The sequence below is a fragment of the Dermacentor albipictus genome, chromosome 2 (genome assembly GCF_038994185.2).
Source record: "Dermacentor albipictus isolate Rhodes 1998 colony chromosome 2, USDA_Dalb.pri_finalv2, whole genome shotgun sequence".
Taxonomy (NCBI): Eukaryota; Metazoa; Arthropoda; class Arachnida; order Ixodida; family Ixodidae; genus Dermacentor; species Dermacentor albipictus.
Window position 1 is genome coordinate 38789364 of NC_091822.1, and position 18001 is coordinate 38807364.

General features: G+C 45.8%; 1 protein-coding gene across 1 annotated transcript in view; it reads left to right on the forward strand.

Moving 5' to 3' along the window:
- Positions 1-18001, forward strand: part of LOC135918256 (uncharacterized) — a 185463-nt gene that overhangs the window by 19160 nt on the left and 148302 nt on the right. The window contains exons 2-4 of the mRNA XM_070532839.1: positions 2242-2358; positions 2959-2988; positions 4470-4538. The gene's annotated coding sequence lies outside the window, so the exon portion shown is untranslated. The remainder of the gene's footprint in view (positions 1-2241; positions 2359-2958; positions 2989-4469; positions 4539-18001) is intronic.

The window sequence follows — 18001 nt, forward strand, 5'->3', positions numbered from 1 at the left end:
ACTCTTCAGATCCCATTTTCACGTAAACTGAGTCTTGACATGAAAGAAGCGTTGCGAGGTTTCTGGAGGGGTATTTACACAGTACACGTAGACTTAGTATTAGCTTTAGGGTCTAATGAATCAGAAAATATTGACGTCGGCTTGGTGCTCCAGACGGGATGAATGAATGAATAAAGCCTTTATTTTAAGGAAGGGGACGGCTCGAGGCCGCTGATGGGGATTAGGAGGGAAAGGAATGTGGGTACCCAGGCTGATGGCTGAAACACTTCTTCATCTCAGTCTGGGTTCTTCCGCTTTATGCAGGCCAGGTGCATGTTCAGTTCCGCCGCTCTCGCATGAGCTGATCGACCCCTTCTACAGTACTCGAAACAGGCCACTTTGTCTGCCATATGTCGCAATGGCTTTCTGTGTTTCAGGGTTAGTTTGTATTGCAATTCCTAATGTTCTAATGTCTCCGTGTAGTAGATGCTGAACGTTGGATCTCCCTTGTGAAAAAGCTGCACAGCTCCAAATGAGGTGTTGCAAGTCTGCTCTGCATGACTCCTGGCAATGTGTACATCGGGTGTAAGTCTTCGCAATCGTAGCTTGTTTGGGTTGGTGCCATTTGTCAAGTATGTGTGGTGTGTATGCAGCGTTTGCCGTAACCTTATTCAAGAAAACCTCTTCCGTGCGGGTAAGCCCGCCCTTGTCGTCAAACACATGTATTGGTGTAGCTTCTAATAATCTCCGTTTACTGTCTGCTTTTATTTTAGTACGAATGTAATGCATCAGTGCTCTGCTAGGAGAGCCTGCGGCCAATATCTTTAGGTATGGGTTTTGGTCCGCGGGGTTTGGCGAGGAAATGGAGTGTGGAGAGCTGTACGTGTAATCAAGCCCACCCGCTTGCGCGGCAGCAGCGTGAGCGGCTGCGTTTCCCCCATCCGTGCCGGTGTGCCACGGTGTCCATAGGATTTCAACATTTGTCCCATTGTCCTGTATTCTCTTTAGCTTTTTTCTGGTGTCGTTGGCCACCGCATCATCTGTCGTAGGCCCCGTTAATTCGGCCACTGCTTCGTACGAATCAGTAAGGATCCGATAATTATTTCGCACACTCTGCTCTACAATGTCTCCCATGTCAATGGGAATGGTGTTGACCGCTCCCCATATAGTCAAGAGCTCAGCGTGCAAGGTTGCACCCTCAGGAAGCTGACATGTGTGATAGCCATTGTGTTGGGGTGCAGATGTGCTAACCCAGGCCATGCTTGCTACGTCGTTTGTGATTGCAGCGTCCGTGTATATGTCAGTGGTGTGCTGCGGCGTGCTTAATCCCAATCTCTTTTCAAATATTTTTCTAGCTTCCGCGTTTCGTCTGGCGATAGGGCGTTGTTGCCTCCGTAGGCCTAGTGGTGCTTCCCATGGTGGCGTTATGGTCGCTTCCGCGGGCTCTGGCTTCGCATGGACTTGTTTATCCCATGCCATGATCTGTTTTCCTTGGGTCGTGTTTTCCAACCGGGATCGCATTCGAATTCGTGCTTCACTGATTATGTCCCGTATGGGTGGAATCGCTACGAGCTTGAGCAGGACCTCGTTCCTCGCGTGCTTTGGAAACCCAGTGATCGTACGGAGGGCGGCCCTGTGTAACTTTTCGATGTCGCCGAGGTCTCGTTCAGAGAATTCGTACAAGGGTGCCCCGTAAAGAACCCTTCCAACCGCGACCGCTTTCGCAAGCGTTTGGCACGCTTTTTCACGCGCTCCGCCATACTTGCTCGATATGCGTCTAACCATGTGCAACAGCGGTCTCCATTTTCGCTTTCGTGTGCGAATCCATACCTGGGGGCTGTTGCAGCTAGCAATCTGTGCTCCAAGAATCCTAAGAAAGCAACCAATGTAAACAAGCAGATCACTTTACACATCGGCCAAAGCGATATTACGTCGGCCAATGGACAGACGGGATCGAAATTAATTCTTCTGCGACAAAATATGTACTGCTACATTGCCGCAGAGCAAGTGTATTTCTCACGTATTAGAGAATACAGGCACGTACTGGATTTAAGAACATAGCGAACTGATTAGTGTCGTTGTGTAACATATTACTAACGGGGCGAGATACGATACCTATGTTCGACGTAATATCCACCGAGGTGAACCGCGACATTAAAATTTTATCCAACATTCTCGCGCGTATCGGCCTGAGGTTTAGCATCAGGAACCGCCTACACCGATTCGCGCCACGATGGAACATTCCGCATAGGGTTTTTCCAGGTGCCAGCGTGTGCTAACTTTGGAGGCTACCGTCCACGCCTTTGGAGGGAAAGTACACCGGCTACCTCTACGCGCCTGCCGTCCCAGGAACGAGCTGAGTGAGCAGCGGAACGATGGGTAAACGCGTTTACATTTCTCGCACGGTCTAGATAGACATAAAACGAAGACGCCGTCGTTTTACTATAGATGCAACACGTAGACGCGAACGACTTGTTCTTAAGTTGTCTAAAAGAGACCATCCCTAAAATGTCTTGCACTAACTGCCTGTCTCTAAGGGACCACCGAAAATTCGTCCCCGTAAGTTATACATAATACAGCCATTTTAGGTCTGGTACGCTGTTCTGAAAGGGCATCCTTTCGATTATATAGTTTTGTGTATAGTTAAACTACATGTATATATTTTGGAATGGGAATGATTACAAAGATTAGCAGTTTTTACATTCCTGTTGTTAATTTACTAGTTTTACGAACTTGTTTTCGAGAACACAGTCTATGCAACTTTTGAATTGCATTCCACAGTTTAAAGGCGCATGCATGGAGCATATACTCTTTTTCTTTTCGATTGATCGAAAAAATACTATGTATAATTTATCGTGAGCCCCACTACGTTTTGTGATTGTCCGCATATCACTTTATGGCATAGTTAAGTAATTCGAGCCGAACCAAAAAAGAAATTTCTCGAAAACATGTGTGGACAACGCTCGCTGTTCATTTCAGGAGACGACACGAGCTTCTACTCGCAGCAAGGTACGTAAAGTAAACGTCCCCTTTTATAGAATAGCTTTTGCTCATTGTTTTTACTCTCTATCTGGAAATTCTGTGTTTCAATTGCGTACACGTATTTTCATTTTTATTTCTTTCTTGTGGGGGAAGGGGGGCTATCTCACGGAATCGGGTGTACTTTTTCGGTCTTTATGTTCAGTAAAAAGTTCCTTTCCCTTTTTTTCGGGGACTCAATTTTTGCAGATGAATGTTCGTAGGCTTTCTCCGGTGCGTAATTATCGCATCAACCTTACCAGCGTTTTTTTTTTCTGTTCGCCAAATCTCTGGTTAGTAACATTAGTAACGGTCAATCATCAACATTGACAGCCTCGGTTGCTTGCCATTGCCTTTTGAAGATTGTGGAACGGAGAAAAATATAGAGCAAATGAGCATTTGGTAATTACTCAGAAGTCAAATAAACTACACGCTTCAATATTTCAGCACAGGTTTCCAATATCGCGGCCCATATTTTCTATTTAAATAAAGATTACTGCCTCTTTGATACTCCAAGCGCAGCGAGAGAACACTGTAAACATCTCGTAAAACGCTTTTAAAGAGACAAAAAACAATTATATAGTTTCAGTTCGTCTCTAATTAACCCATACAGAACAAAATTGTTTTGCCTTCGCCTGTAGTCTCACTCACACAGCCTCGCTGTGTCAACAATGACAGAAAACCTCCTTATTACTTACGCGCTTAATAAGTAATTTCGGTTGAAATGCAGTTGCGGAGAATGCGCCTTCCGGCCGCTAGTGAATTTAACGTACTGGCTGACCGCTTAAGGCGGAGTCACTTAGCCCATGCCAAACGAGTTTTGCGTAGTATTTATTTCATTTTCCGGCACGCTCGAGCACTAAATCGGCGAAATGCGGTGCACGCAGACCGCAGTCAAAGAGACCGCAGCGCACGCAGGCTCGCAGCTGCAGGGCGACAGTTTTCGAATGAACGCGAATTCACTGGCATTATGAAACATGACTGCAGCGCCAAGAATGGAGATACTCCGCTCGAGGCATCACCGGACGCGTGATTTTGGAGCTTAAGCACCGATGCGGCACTCCCGCTCTATGCATCTCGTGGGCGTTGAGGCAATGTTTCATAGTGCCAGTAATCTACTAGCCCAGCATTCAACATTACTGATTTTACTAATATTATCTGAATAAAAAGTTATTTACGGAAGCAATGGCTCGGTCGGCTTCTTTTCTTTTTTTCGGCTGAAGCCGAAAACCCCGACCCCAAGAGGGTTGCTTCGCGAGAACCACCTTCTTTTGTGGAAATGCAAATGTGTTTTTAAAGCTTTTATGAATAAACGGCGGTGAACAATATGTTTTCTGAAAAGCCTCCAAATTATGTTGCGTCGCGAGAATTGCCATGTTTTGTGGCAAGGGGCATGTGTTCTTAAAGCTTGCGTGCATAAACTGCTGTGAAGCAAATATTTTGTGAAAAACATGCACTTGGTTTCATTTCAGAAGATCCGTACGACTATGCGTCGAGCGTCTACTCCGTGGTGGACTTTCCGACTTCGGAAACAGCAATATGTAAGTGTCGTGCATAAATTATGTCAAGTACTTGAGTGAGCTTCGATACGCAGTGCGGTAAATTCACTTTCTCGGTGACAGTCCCTAGCATGTTTAGGTTTTCTGCAGGACAAAGGTGTACCCGTAATATCTAGCAGCCTTGATCTAGGTTGTTCTTGTCTGCTGCATCCTGTGTCTAAGTCTAAAGGTAGCTTACTCTCGTCGCTCCACCTAATCGCCTGACAACCCCCCCCCCCACACACACACACAGCGTTTGCCTTAACCGTTCTGATGGTTCTACAGGAACAGAGAACGTAATATTTTGTGCATCACTCTAATACACCGTGGGTTAATTCTCTTACTCAATACCTAACATGTCCACTTCAGGTTATTATCATGTCCACAAAAGAGCTATGATGAGGGTGTGTGAGTATGGATAAATTTCACAATGTGACTGAATAAGCGAGCCTAACTGGAAAATAACCGCGAAGCACGAGGCACATTACAATAAGTACCGTCTCATTCAAGCTTAACCTTTACCAAGCAGAAGCAAATACATCCAGTTGAAAATATGGGCATTACAATTTGTCAGTTAATTCGGTCTCCTTAAGACTTGTAAAAACTCAATATACTTGACTGGATGATGGAATTGAAGTTACCGCGCAGATCCGGAACATATTACTCGATACTGGGACTAATAGCGCTATGTGGTGTTCCTTCTCCGCCCTGGTCCCAGTACTAGCTTAAGCAGGGTAAAGTCGCTCGAAGTCTTCGGTGTGGGTGGCGAGCAACAACTGGGTGGCGAGCAACAAGGAAGTTTGTCCTCTTAACTACGCAGTTGTCGTTGGCGCATTGTGCGGACTTCGAGGAAACTAATTCAGTGCATCTAGAATAAATTCAAGACAACTAACAGCATTTAAGGTAAAACGCACGATTGTTTTAATGCCTGATATGTGGATGTGGACTTTTTAAAACTACTAAACTGATATTGTGACGTATACGTCAGCCTATCTCAAAACATGAACCATAACCTGCGAGAAACCTTGAAAGGGAATGTAGGTAATATTACATGCTTCCCAACGTAATTTATGTTATTAGTATTTGGACGTTAGCAGATCAACTTGTCACTTGAGGACTACACAAGGAAGGCGGGAAACGAAAAATCTACTCGTCATTTTTAAGAAATACAAACATTACCCAATGAAATGAGTCTATTACAAAGTATCGCGTGCACCCGACATTTTAGTTTAGCTAAATTGCAAAAAGTTCAACTGGGTAGGTAAATGTATATTGCAGTAACCTAATTAGTGACATAACAAAAAACAAAGGATAATGCTGGCATAAGGCCTAGTTATTATTGCTTCTTTTGCACTGATAGAAGACATTGCCGAATAACACAGCTTCTTTATGAATTGTGGGGTTTTTAGTGGCAAAACTTAAATTTGACAAAACAATTTTCATTATGAGGCATGCCCTAGTGGGGGACTCCGGAATAATTTTGAACACCCGGGAATCTCTAATGTTCCCTCAATGCACGGAACATACTGCTGCTGCACGACACAGCGTCTCCTTAAGAACGAAGACTGCCCAGAACAAATAGGGCAATACTTCATCCACGTGTAAGTGCAGCGCGGTATTTTTGCACTGCGCCATAGATCTCGGATGTAATGCTCTGCCGCATACTACCACCCTATTGGATTGAGATCGGAGCGTTTCTGCAAGTATTAGACAAAAAAAACTTCAACTCACAGGACATAGGGAAAGCCCGAAAACTAACTAGTAAATATTGCGTTAACAGCGTGAAAAGCGCAGTGAACGATTTGCCAAAGGTATAGTCAGAGATGCAGAAACATCTTGCTCTGTGAAGAATTCGGGCATGGAGCTTTATTACGTACAAGGATAAAACACAAACAGAAAGTGTTCTAGTATAGGTCAAAGGCTTAGTGCACTTGTTCTAAGCCAGATGAGATGATGTGAGTACACGGAACATTTGCTGATGACGGCTGCACCTGCGCGGTGCGTAAAAATTGTGCAGAAACTATTCAGCTTAGTTTGTTAACATGAGGGCGCAGTTTCTCTGCCCGTTGTCTAGGGCTTTAAAATAATAGTTAGCAGAATGGATATGTGGTTGAGGAAAGTAAAAGTAGAAGTAAAGGCAATGAACGAATAATATTTAGGGCAATACATAATTAAAACTTACCAGGGCTTTCTCCAGGCGGAAGTTGGCGCCCGGTGCGCTATGCGTGTTTATGGCTTAGCTTTTACATGCTGATTACAACCCTGTCTTCACGAATGTCATCATAATTAGGGGATAATTAAAACTATCTGTAACCTGGAGTAGTAGTAGATATTTATGTAGTACGAAAAACGTACGAACACAAATCACAAGATACACATTTAGCGAATAATCATAGCGCCGCCTGCCAATGCCACCTGCTTTCCACTGAGGGCATGAAATCGCCGCGTCGTGGCGACGCTACCGGTGCCGCAGAGAAACTATAAATAATTAAGTTATGAGGTTTTACGTGCTCAAGCAAGTATATGATTAGGAGAAACGCCGGAGTGGGAGACTCCAAATTAATTTTAACCACCCGTGTTAAATTAACTCCGACGCGTGATATCGTGTTCAGGCGTCTACTGGAGGGAAACAAGTGTACCCAAGTGTCGTCTGCTAGCACGGCTATGGACGCGCATGCCTGTCAGCGTGAGGGAACGCATGCGCTGCCCTGGCGTCCATTTCCGGAGGTAATGTGGCGCGGGTGCAAAAGCTGGGCGAGCCGAGATGGCTGGTGGATTCTCGAGCGCTCTCTCCCCACATGGTCAGTGGCGGAGGTTCCGTTCAGTAGAGACGTTGAAGAGAGAGGCTTCTGCTAGCGTCCTTTATCACACCAGCGTTTTGCCAGCGAGTGACGTCTGCCAATGTATTCTTTTGTGCACGTTACACCGTGCTTCCTAACTACTTAAGTTACTGATATTACTTAACTAATCGTCATTCCAATTTACGAGGGTGACAGAGCTAACAACGTCACTTTGCGTAGTTGTATGATATTCTGATATCCTATCAAGGCTTCACCTTTTTGTAACTGCGACTGTTCCCATTCCACCTGGAATTCGAATCTGGCCAGTATTGAACCAGCGACCTCCTGCTCAGCAGCGCAATGCTTCTGCATTGAGCTGCTGAGCTCAAACACTACATTCCGGCACTGCTGGTCAAACGAAGCTTCTCAATTTAGCCCCATCCACTCGTGAAACAGGAAACGCGCTGACTAGATACCCAATAGTAAGGATGCGTTAAAATTTTCTTACGTGCAGGTATTTCGCTGTCAATAGCTACTTAAGTTATCTTGCGAATTATTCTCAACTAGTGAGCCTGCTCGTACTTCTCTTTTCAGCATCTCAAGACGAGTAAGTTGATCTTCACAATAATGATCATATCTTTTATTTCATAATGCTACGGGCACACTCTTGCGAACAGTGTGTTACCAAGCGCTTACGGCAGCGCTCTGCATACATCGCCCCAACTTCTCTTGCTTGTTAGCACTACATTCGTTTTAGTTAGGTGAGCGGAAATTATTTTTTCAGGGCTCCTAGAAAAACAGGAATAACATTTACCGGTTCACAGTTTGCAGCCTGGTCATAAGCAAGATATCCTTTTAGCTTCGGTTATCGGCTACCTTCAAATGACGTTGAGCCAATATTCAGAGCTGTTATCTGTGCATTCAAGAGGGCAACAAAACGAGATCATACGGGCAATCAATCAAAACTTAACGAAATATGTTGCTTGGTCCCTAACCCTTTGTACAGGACCGCCTTACATACGCTAGCTACTCATCAACCAACATACAAAAAATATTGCTTCCAAGTTCTTCCTAATGTTTGTTCCCGCCATGGCTCAAGCTATAACTGCCACTACGGTAAAGTTTTATTTGGAATTTCCAATAGGGCCACGTTCAAAAGGTGTAAACAGGGCACCATACACTTCATTGACATCTTCTTGCACTGAAGCAGGGTCGTGTGTTCTCTTTGAAACGCTAGCAGCCCGTTAGTTTAACGGCGCGGGTTCTGCGTCACCTCGAGAAGTGGCGCCACTCTGCGTGACGCCTGCTTAAGGCTCTTTTCTTCTAGCTTGCTAGGGTGCTCTATCTCCCTGGTGTTTTTGGTTGCCTGTCATGCCGGCAACCGCTGGTTGAATTCTTCTAGCCGAGCATCGTACATATGGACCCGTGCACAGTGTAGCAAGGAAGAGTGCGGTGTTGTGCGGTGTGGTGTGAAGTTGCGAACATTCACTACGGCCGTTTTAATATTGTGGCTAGTGTCATCTCCAAGCATTATACATTGCCGGTAGTCATTTCATGTCTCCATCTACTCTCAAATATGGGAGAATCAGCATTTTTTCCCCACCAGTGTAAAGAACTGAGGCCATGGTTTTCTTCATAGCCTGCGAGAAAACACCTGACGAAAGAAACAAATTGAATATATGCGCCAACATAGCTACGGCAAATTCCAGACCGCATTTAACGGGCCTAATTTGAAAATTTTCTGCATTTAGGGCTCTGCTGTTATTTAAGTTTATGAATGTGCTGTGAACATTAAAACCATCATTTGGCACAAGAAACAGACTGTCAGCACAGATAGAAGTCAAACTTCTTGTTGCAGTACAACCTGTGGTTGATACCGCTGATCTTACAAAATGCTTATTGACGTAATCATCAAGTTCTACGAGCAAGTTCTTGGCCATCGTGAAAAACGTAATCAGGTAGTGCATCGCGTTGTCGTCGACCTAAAACTTAATTTAACATTTTGCGTGGAGCATCTCAATATCTCAACTAATCTTGGCGAAAATTCACTATTGTAGAATGACTTTGCCTATGTTCAGCATTTAGTTTATTTCTTATTTTCTTACAATCGTTGAGTACCTCTAGTTCTTGAATGCGCAGGAACTTTGCGTAACGATTATCGTTCTGTTTTATCATGCCAATGTGGCGGTTTGTCGTCCTTGTTTGTTTGTTTTGCTTTCTTTGATTGTGCGATTTACAGATTACAAATTGCTTCGTTAGAATCACACATATAACGTGATGAATGCAGAGTGCGCGTGTTTCGCGTTTGTTTTACCTACTACGCTACACCAGCCTTACGTCGAGAGGGCCAGCCAAGTGATTCTAAGGCCTCCTTTGATATGTGCTCATAAATCAAACGCTCCTGGGGTGAATAATTCGATTTCTAGATCCCACATGCGGAAAACACAAAAATAGCACAGCGGTGACTGATGTCGGAAGCAATGGTACCGACATGGTAAATAACTGCTTCTAAATATGTCATGATAAGGTCTAATGCAGACGAAGTAGACACAGTGATGCGTATTGGTGTTATAAGATGGTTTACAAAGCCAGTGGAAAGGATTGTGTTTGTGAATTTAACTACCGCGCTATCAGATTCGGAAGTGTTAATGTTCATGACACCAGCACATATAAGACGATAGTTGTTTGTACGAATACAATCTGAAAGCAGTTCGAAAAAAATAGAAATCGCGATACATTTCCCTTCGGTGAGCGATGGATTTCACATTTTATTTTAAACTGGTTTCATAACACAAGTATTTCAAAGTCATTCGTTATGTAACTATATTCATAGACAAGTTCGTAATACCGATGATTTGTACATATTGTAACGCACAGTTGAGTGACGCTACTTTAAAAACTTTACGTTGGGCGAACTTGTGCCCGACAAATAGCTAAGCGACAGCCTCACTAGAACGTCGACTGTCTTTTTGGCCAGAGTACCGCACCTCTTCATCTTCGCTCGTGTCCCGCGGTGATGACAGGTTGCTTCGATTGCACGTGCCTTGCGAGCCCGTGTTGCCCGCTTCACTGCCGCTATCTTGGGCAGGTAGCAGTAAACAAATGGACGGACGCCGGAGGTGGTTGGCGCACGTAATTTGAAATCATCTTGTGTCATTGTCCCTCTTCCAAGAGTGCATTATCCCGATGCTCATACAGAAAGCGGTGGCTTCTAGACTGTGATGAATTCGCAATGCATGTAGGCGGAAGTAGTTATTGCCTTTCGTAGTACGACTTCATTCGGTCGACATGGACGATATCTGTTCGATGCCGCCGTCGTGATGAGGTTACTTGTCCTTCTGGAAAAACTTCGTAATTCAAGGGATTAATTCGGCGAATTATCCAATACAGGCCAAAATAACGACGAAGAAGCTTCTCGGATAGGCCGCGCATCTGTACGGGAGTCCACACCCATACTTTGTGACCAGGTGCATAGTGGACGTCTCTTTATCGCAAGTTGTATCGTCGGTCCGCGTCGATTTGCTGTTGCTGCTGAATGCCGCGTCGTGCCAGCTGCCGTGCTTCTTCATTTATTTGTGTGAAGTTGCTGCCGTCATTGTCATTCTCGGAGGTCTCATGTACTGGTAGCATTGTATCTAAGGTTGTGGTGACAGTCCGGCCGAAAACGATTTGGAAATGTGTCGTTTGAGTCATCTCTTGCACAGCGGTTTTGTACGCGAACGTTGCGCAACGTGCGGTAGTATCCTGTCCCATGTTCGGTGCTCCAAGTCCACGTATATTGACAACATATCAGTCAGCGTTCTGTTAAGTCGTTCAGTCGGTCCATTTGTCTGCGGATGATATGGGGTTGTTTTTCGGTGACTAGTGTGCGTCAGTTTCATAATGGACTGTGTCAAATGGGCCGTAAATATATATGGTTCCTCGGTCCGTGATGAGAACTTTTGGAGGGCCATTTCGTAGTAGTATGTTAGTACTAAAAATCAGCTCCTACCCTGGACGTGCCCTTTACAAGAGACCCTGTCTCGGCATATCGAGTTAGGTAGTATGTTGCAACTAGTATCCAACACTTTCCTGATGACGATGTGGGAAAGGGGCCAAGTAAGTCCATTCGCACACGAATTGAGTTTCCGGTGGCTGTATGGGTTTTAGGAGAACTGCTGGCTTGAATGGTGGTATTTTACGTCTTTGGCCATCCCGGCAGGTTCCTACGTTGTGTTGCACAGAATTCAATAACTTGGGCCAGTAATACTTCATGCGGATGTGTGCGAATGTTCTGCTCACTCCTAAATGTCCTGCTGATGGGTCGTCGTGGCATGCTTCCAATATCTCTAGTTGTAACTTTGAAGGTATGGCGAGCAGAAATGTCTCTACACTATGTTGAAAATTTCTTTTGTACATGACATTTCTCAGGACGAACGACGACAAGCTGCGGACAAAAGCTCTTGGAATGTCGACAGGGTGTCCTTCTAGGTAATCAATGAGAAGGCCTAACTCGGCATCAGATCGCTGATACTGAGCCATTTTCGATGTTCTCATAGCTCCTAGGAACGGCCAATCCTGTCCATTTTCCCTAAACGTGGATTCCGTGTATTCAGTCGGTGCACGTGACAAGCAATGAGAATCACTGTGCTTGTGACCGGACTTGTATACGACCGTTGTATAGTTATTCCTGCAGCCAATGACTCCATCTTGCCAGCCGTCAAGAACGATCTTTGAGATTCGCCAGCCCGCACAACGAATGATGGTCGCTGATAGCTCGGAATGGTCGGCCATATAAGTATGGTCTAAACTTGCTGATGGCCCATATCACTGCGAGGCATTCTTTTTCCGTCGCTGAGTAGTTCACCTCAGCCTTCAAAAGTGTTCGACTAGCACACGCAATCATTCGTTCCTCTCTGTTTTGCCACTGAATGAGGATAGCACCGAGGCCAAAATTGCTTGTGTATGTGTGAATATCAGTTTTGGCTTCCTCGTAGAAATGAGCAAGAAGTGGATGGTTGTGAAGACGCCTTCGGAGCTCATTGAAATTATTCTCCTGCTCATTCAACCAGACGAAAGGCGTGTCTTCTTTATTTAGCCCCGTTAGTGGTTCGGCGATCCTTGAAAAAGTTTTGACGAAGCGTCTGTAGCAGGCGCAAAGTCCTAAGAATCGCCTAACAGACTTTTTGTGGGTTAGTTTGTGAAATTTTCACTTCCGCAGTCTTCTCAGGGTCCGGGCGAATGCCTTCTGAACTGATGATATGGCCGAGGAAATGAAGCTCGCGAAAGCCGAATTGACATTTATGCGGTTTTATCGTCAAACCTGCTGATCTAATAGCTTTCATCACAGCCCGCAGTCGTTCTACGTGCTGCTCGAAGGTGGTAGAAAAAACCACGACATCTTCAAGATAAACGAAACAGGTTTGCCGTTTTAGACCGGTCAGCACAGTGCCCATCATCGCCTGAAATGTGGCAGGCCCGGAAGAAAGCTCGGATGGTGGCACTTTGAATTCGTACAGTCCATCTGGCGTCACAAACGCCGTCTTTTCACGATCTCGTTCGTTCACTTCTATCTGCCAGTAGCCGCTTTTGAGGTACAGGGAGGAAAAGAATTTGGCATCTTGTAGTCTATCTAGAGTGTCATCGATTCTTGTAAGTGGGCACACATCCCGCTTTGTGACGGCGTTGAGCTTTCGGTAATCAATGCAGAAGCGCAAGGTTTGGTCCTTTTCTTTACAAGTACCTCAAGCGATGCCCACGGACTTGCCGACGGCTGAATTACGTCGTCTTCAAGCATTTCACTAACTTCCGATAGCTTCTCTATCCTTTGGTGGCATGTGGTATACATACATGGCTACGCTTTCATTGTTCCGCTGGTTTCTCGCCTGCAGGGCAGCTTTGGCCCTCTCCCTGCGGTCAGTACTCGGATAAGTGGCAAGCAACTCCCGCCGGAAAGCATCCCACGACAAAAATGTCGCTTCGTGGTTTTCAAACCACGTTCATGCACTGTCCTCTAACGCGAAGTAGACGTTTCGTAGCTTGCGCTCTCCGTTCCATCCATTGAACTCGCCGATGCGCTCAAAGCGTTCCAGCTAGTCCTCTGCGTCTTCAAATGTGTCGCCGTGGAAAGCCTCTGGCGTCATTGGCGAGTCCACTACGATGTGAGTTGGCGCGATTTGAGTTGCCACCTCGATAGCGTTTCCGTTAGCAGATGCTGATGCTCCGATAGAATCCGGCAAAGGGGAAAACTCGGGGGGGGGGGGGGGGGTGGCTCACCACGTAGGCGACGACTGCTGCGTTGGTAAACAGTAGTCGATTCGATGGGTCAATGTCGCCGTGAGTCCTGGCTTTTTTCTCTGACTCGAAGAGGGCTTGAAATCACACCCCACACCTCCACCAGAACTGTAACGCACAGTTGAGTGCCGCTACTTTTATAACTTTACGTAGGCCGAACTTGTGCCCCACACACAGCTAAGCGAGAGCCTCACTAGAACGTCCACAGTCTTTTTGGCCAGAGTCCCACACCTCTTCTCCGCTCGCGTCCCGCGCGGATGGCCGGTTGCTCCGATTGCGCGTGCCTTGCGAACCCGTGTTGCCCGCTTCACTGCAGCTATCTTTCGCAGGTAGCAGTAAACTGGACGTAGGCAGGAGCCGACGTGATTTCATATCATCTTGTGTCAATATAGAGCGACGTCATCACCGCGCCGATTAGGATAATTTGTGAAATAATTATTGAAACTGTCAAGCTGAAGCCTAATGCAATCATCAGAGTAGCACGTTTCCGTCAAGGTGAGTGTGTTGACAGCAAAATTTCCCCGAAGATCACGATACCCCCTAATTGGAAACTCGAGCGCTGCTTCCTAGGTGTTTTGAATTCGCGATATGCTATAAAAAAAATATATTTTGAAGGACAAAGGGCCCACAGCGGTGGCGCTGAGTCTCTTTGGCAGTTCGTTTAATAGCAGCGGCAGACGAAGCATTTCCACTGGTTGCGTTGTTCATTGTTTAAAAACATGGGAAAGCATGGCATGGGGGGATAGCATTCTCTAGCGGCGACGGCGCTGTAGGTGAAGTAACGCATGCGCAGTGGGTGCGAAGCCCACGTGAGCACTTTGTTTCTGCGCTCTCTCGCCGCGTGCCTGGTGGTACCAGCACTCCGCTTTCCTCCTCACATCTTTACCCCATACCCTCCTCCGCCTCCGCCTCCTGCTGCTTCCGCTGCACCCTCCTCCCCGCTTTGCTTCTCGCGTCTTTCATACCCCCGCTGCGCTCCGCATTCGCTTTCTTCGCTAGGCGACGGTGACGCTCGCCATGGGAAGGGGCGCCTAACCGCTGGCACGCGTCGACAAGCTTCGGCACGCGCCGACAAGCGAACGCTTCGCTGTGCGTTGGTTGGAGGAAGAGGGCGCGAAACCACTGGACAGACGCTCTGACGTGCGCCGAAGCTCGCTCCTCGGCTGCGTCGCACTGTTGCTGGACTATTTTGTCGTCATCCGTCAAAGTCCGGCCGAAAACAGCCTGCTGTACACTAAGCTTGAGACAATAAGTAAGTGATCTGGGGCGCTATTCTGGACATTCCGCCATTTTCTTCGGTGCGTGACGTAGGCGCGACGCAAACAAAATGGCGCTGGTGGCCCAGTTTTGCTTACGTAACGTGACGCCAACTTGACGTTTCGCCTAAGAAACTGAAATGAAGGCACTGAATGTAGCGTTATCGGTAAAGCAAAACAGTTTTCCTCCGCAGTAAAAATAAAGCAGCTATCTCAAAGCGTATGATTGTTCCGTCGAAAACGCTTCGCGCTTCCGTCGTCTGCTGCGTACAAGCCGTCGTCTGCTTCAATAGCTAGGATGCGTGTCCCCGGAAAATGCAATGAGTCATCGTATGTTGGCGCCAATGCCCTTGTTTTCTTGCTTGAGACAACATACGCGACCTACCAGTGGTGATGCGCGCACGTTCTAGGCCACGTTATCGCTATTTCGTGAAACGCAAGTGACTCAGCCCGACTCGGCTGGCTCAGAAACGGCCGAATATCACCGATAGCGTTGCGGGCGCCAGAGATAAGCACTAGCGCGACGCAAGCGCCAGCGCTGCCATCTCTTGTTCATTTCGCTGGTTACTCGCACCGCAGGAGGAAACTTCAAGGCGCCACCTTGCGTACATTTCTTTTTATAAATTAGAAAGAGGCCGTTGTCATAACGTATGATTGTGCGAAAAGGCAATAATCTCGATTACAATACAAATGCAGCAGTGAAAAGTGGACAACATTGCTGAAAGTTTGCTATATTCAACCAATATTATTTCGTATAAACGCGTTCTTTTAAAAAACGATGGCCCCAAACACAAATGCCAACACCACCCGAGAGCGATGCAAATACTATGAGCACGCGTTATGAACAAAAGATTTTCGTGGCGCCAAATGACGGGGAAAATGTGGCGATACGCATTCCTCTCGGCTGCCATTGCATATGGCTGCCCATTAGCATAATTCGCGCGGCTCGTCGCAGCAAGAATTATGGCGGAAAATCTCAGCAATGGCGGCCCAGCGCAACGTCACGCATCGTCAAAATGACGATTACGAAACAGCCCTTCCTGTGACGCTCCTCACGAGATATTCCTTCAGCCAATCAGCAAGCTGACATGGCGCATATCTTGGATCGCCACCACATATTCGCGCAATTGCAGATGCATTGCACTGGCTTCTGCACGCTACCACTCACATTCTTTTTGAAGCGCTAACATCACAATATATCTGCCAAGGACCAAAAAAATGTATTAGTTCATAAAATTTGCAGCTCCACGTCACGTTTCGTCATCTTGATGAAAACGCAAAATTGCATTTTGCAATACTTCCGCTTCCCGGCACAAATTTCAGAACACGTGACCTTTCGACAGCCAATCAGAGAGTAAACATGGCGGATAATGGCGGCCGTGCAGCCGCCATGCGTGTCCAGAATAGAGCCCCTGTATGCTCTTTCAGACATGAAAAACACGTTTGAATAATGAACTTACGTCTGCCGCAACAGATTCCTTTTATCTTTGAAGTAGCAACAGTGTACAAAAACATCGACATCAGCGCTCGTGCTCGAGCGTCGTCGTACTACAAGATCGCTTTGCAAACACCTGCACGACGATGCTGTATCATTTGAAAACTGTTGTACGATTTCATTTTTTGATAGGTCGTTGCACAGCCAGCTAATATAAGAATTTGGCGTGCAATTATATTGAAAGAAATCTGTGTTGGAAATATTGTCACGTAGTAGTGACTGTAAAAAATGATGCAGAATCAATCGCAACGATAGCGGCGAGCAGTGTCGGCAGTCGTCGAAAATCTCATCTGTGGGCCAATTGCGTCGGTTTGCATACATCAGTCGTCGAAGCATTCAGCGTATTTGCTGGTGCCCGTGTGCCCTTCACAAAGTACTAGACAATTCGCGTCATGTATGCAACCGGATTATACGAGGTTCGTCGACAACAGACAACCGATAGAACCATCGATAACATTCCTGAAACTTTCGATACGTTCAGGAGCATCCTGCACCGACCGATAACGTTTAAATTTTTTTAACCGTTGAAATATGGTTCTCGAATACAGAGAAAGTATCCGTGCCAATATAATTATGCTATTTGGCGCATGAAAGAAACGTGAAAAAGTGGGTTCAAAGAAAATCAGCAAAAAAGAATTGAAACACCTGTATTACTGATCAAAAAAATTACAATAGCTAAAATTTACGCAATTCGTAGCGTGTCTCCTACTCATTCCCGAGTCTGTAAAATCTTGCCCATGAAGCACCTAATTTATCATTCTAGGTAGTTTTGATGCATCAACACTGCATCGGGAGGCCTTCACATTGAGGGTATTGCTAGAAAACATTTTCATGGTTTAAAGGCTATGTTCTGTTGTAACTGGTTTCAACATGTCAAGTTTGCCTTTCTGGACATTAATGAAATGGCATACCGTCAGCTAATACAACCTTGAGAATTGGAGGGTTTTAATAGAGGTCTGTCGTTGCCATTTGTCAAGTCACCCTATTGAGGCGCTTATTCGAATGTATGAGGGCAACTCATTTGCATAATATAAGAAATATACATATAAACATGGTATTTTCGTAATTTATACACTTCGTCACCCCCCAAAAAATACCATTTTATTGTTTTCAGCTTGTTGTGATGCTTTGACTAAGGAAGATGTATTCAATTTGTTCTGCGAGGCACGCAATAATTGCTGTGGCATATTCTTTTATAGCACAACACTGTATACAGTAGCCAAACATTATTAAAACTCAGAAGAAATTAACAGCACAAGGCATATGATCAGGCACGTAGCATATTACTGCACTTTCTTAATTCCTGCTTTTTTAATTGCAGAAAATCTACTGCACTGAAATAATATACTAGTACATACATTAAAGTCACGATTTTATACAATATTAATAATCAATCATTCAAATGTTTATTTAGTGCACAGAAACAGTTAGAGACCATTCATACTGGTGAGAAACCTGAGAAACGTTTCATGCCCGGGTAGCCGGGCTCCTCTCACGCACTTCATTCTGCACATGCTGCGCCATCTAGTGCCACTGCCGAGAAGTCCACGAGCTGCCTGCAAGGCGACAAGCGTGGCGCGCCAGTGCCTGCAAGCGGTTAGAATTGGTCGCTCGCTCGGCAGCACACTCAGTGGCACACACTCACAGACCGAAGTTGCTGAG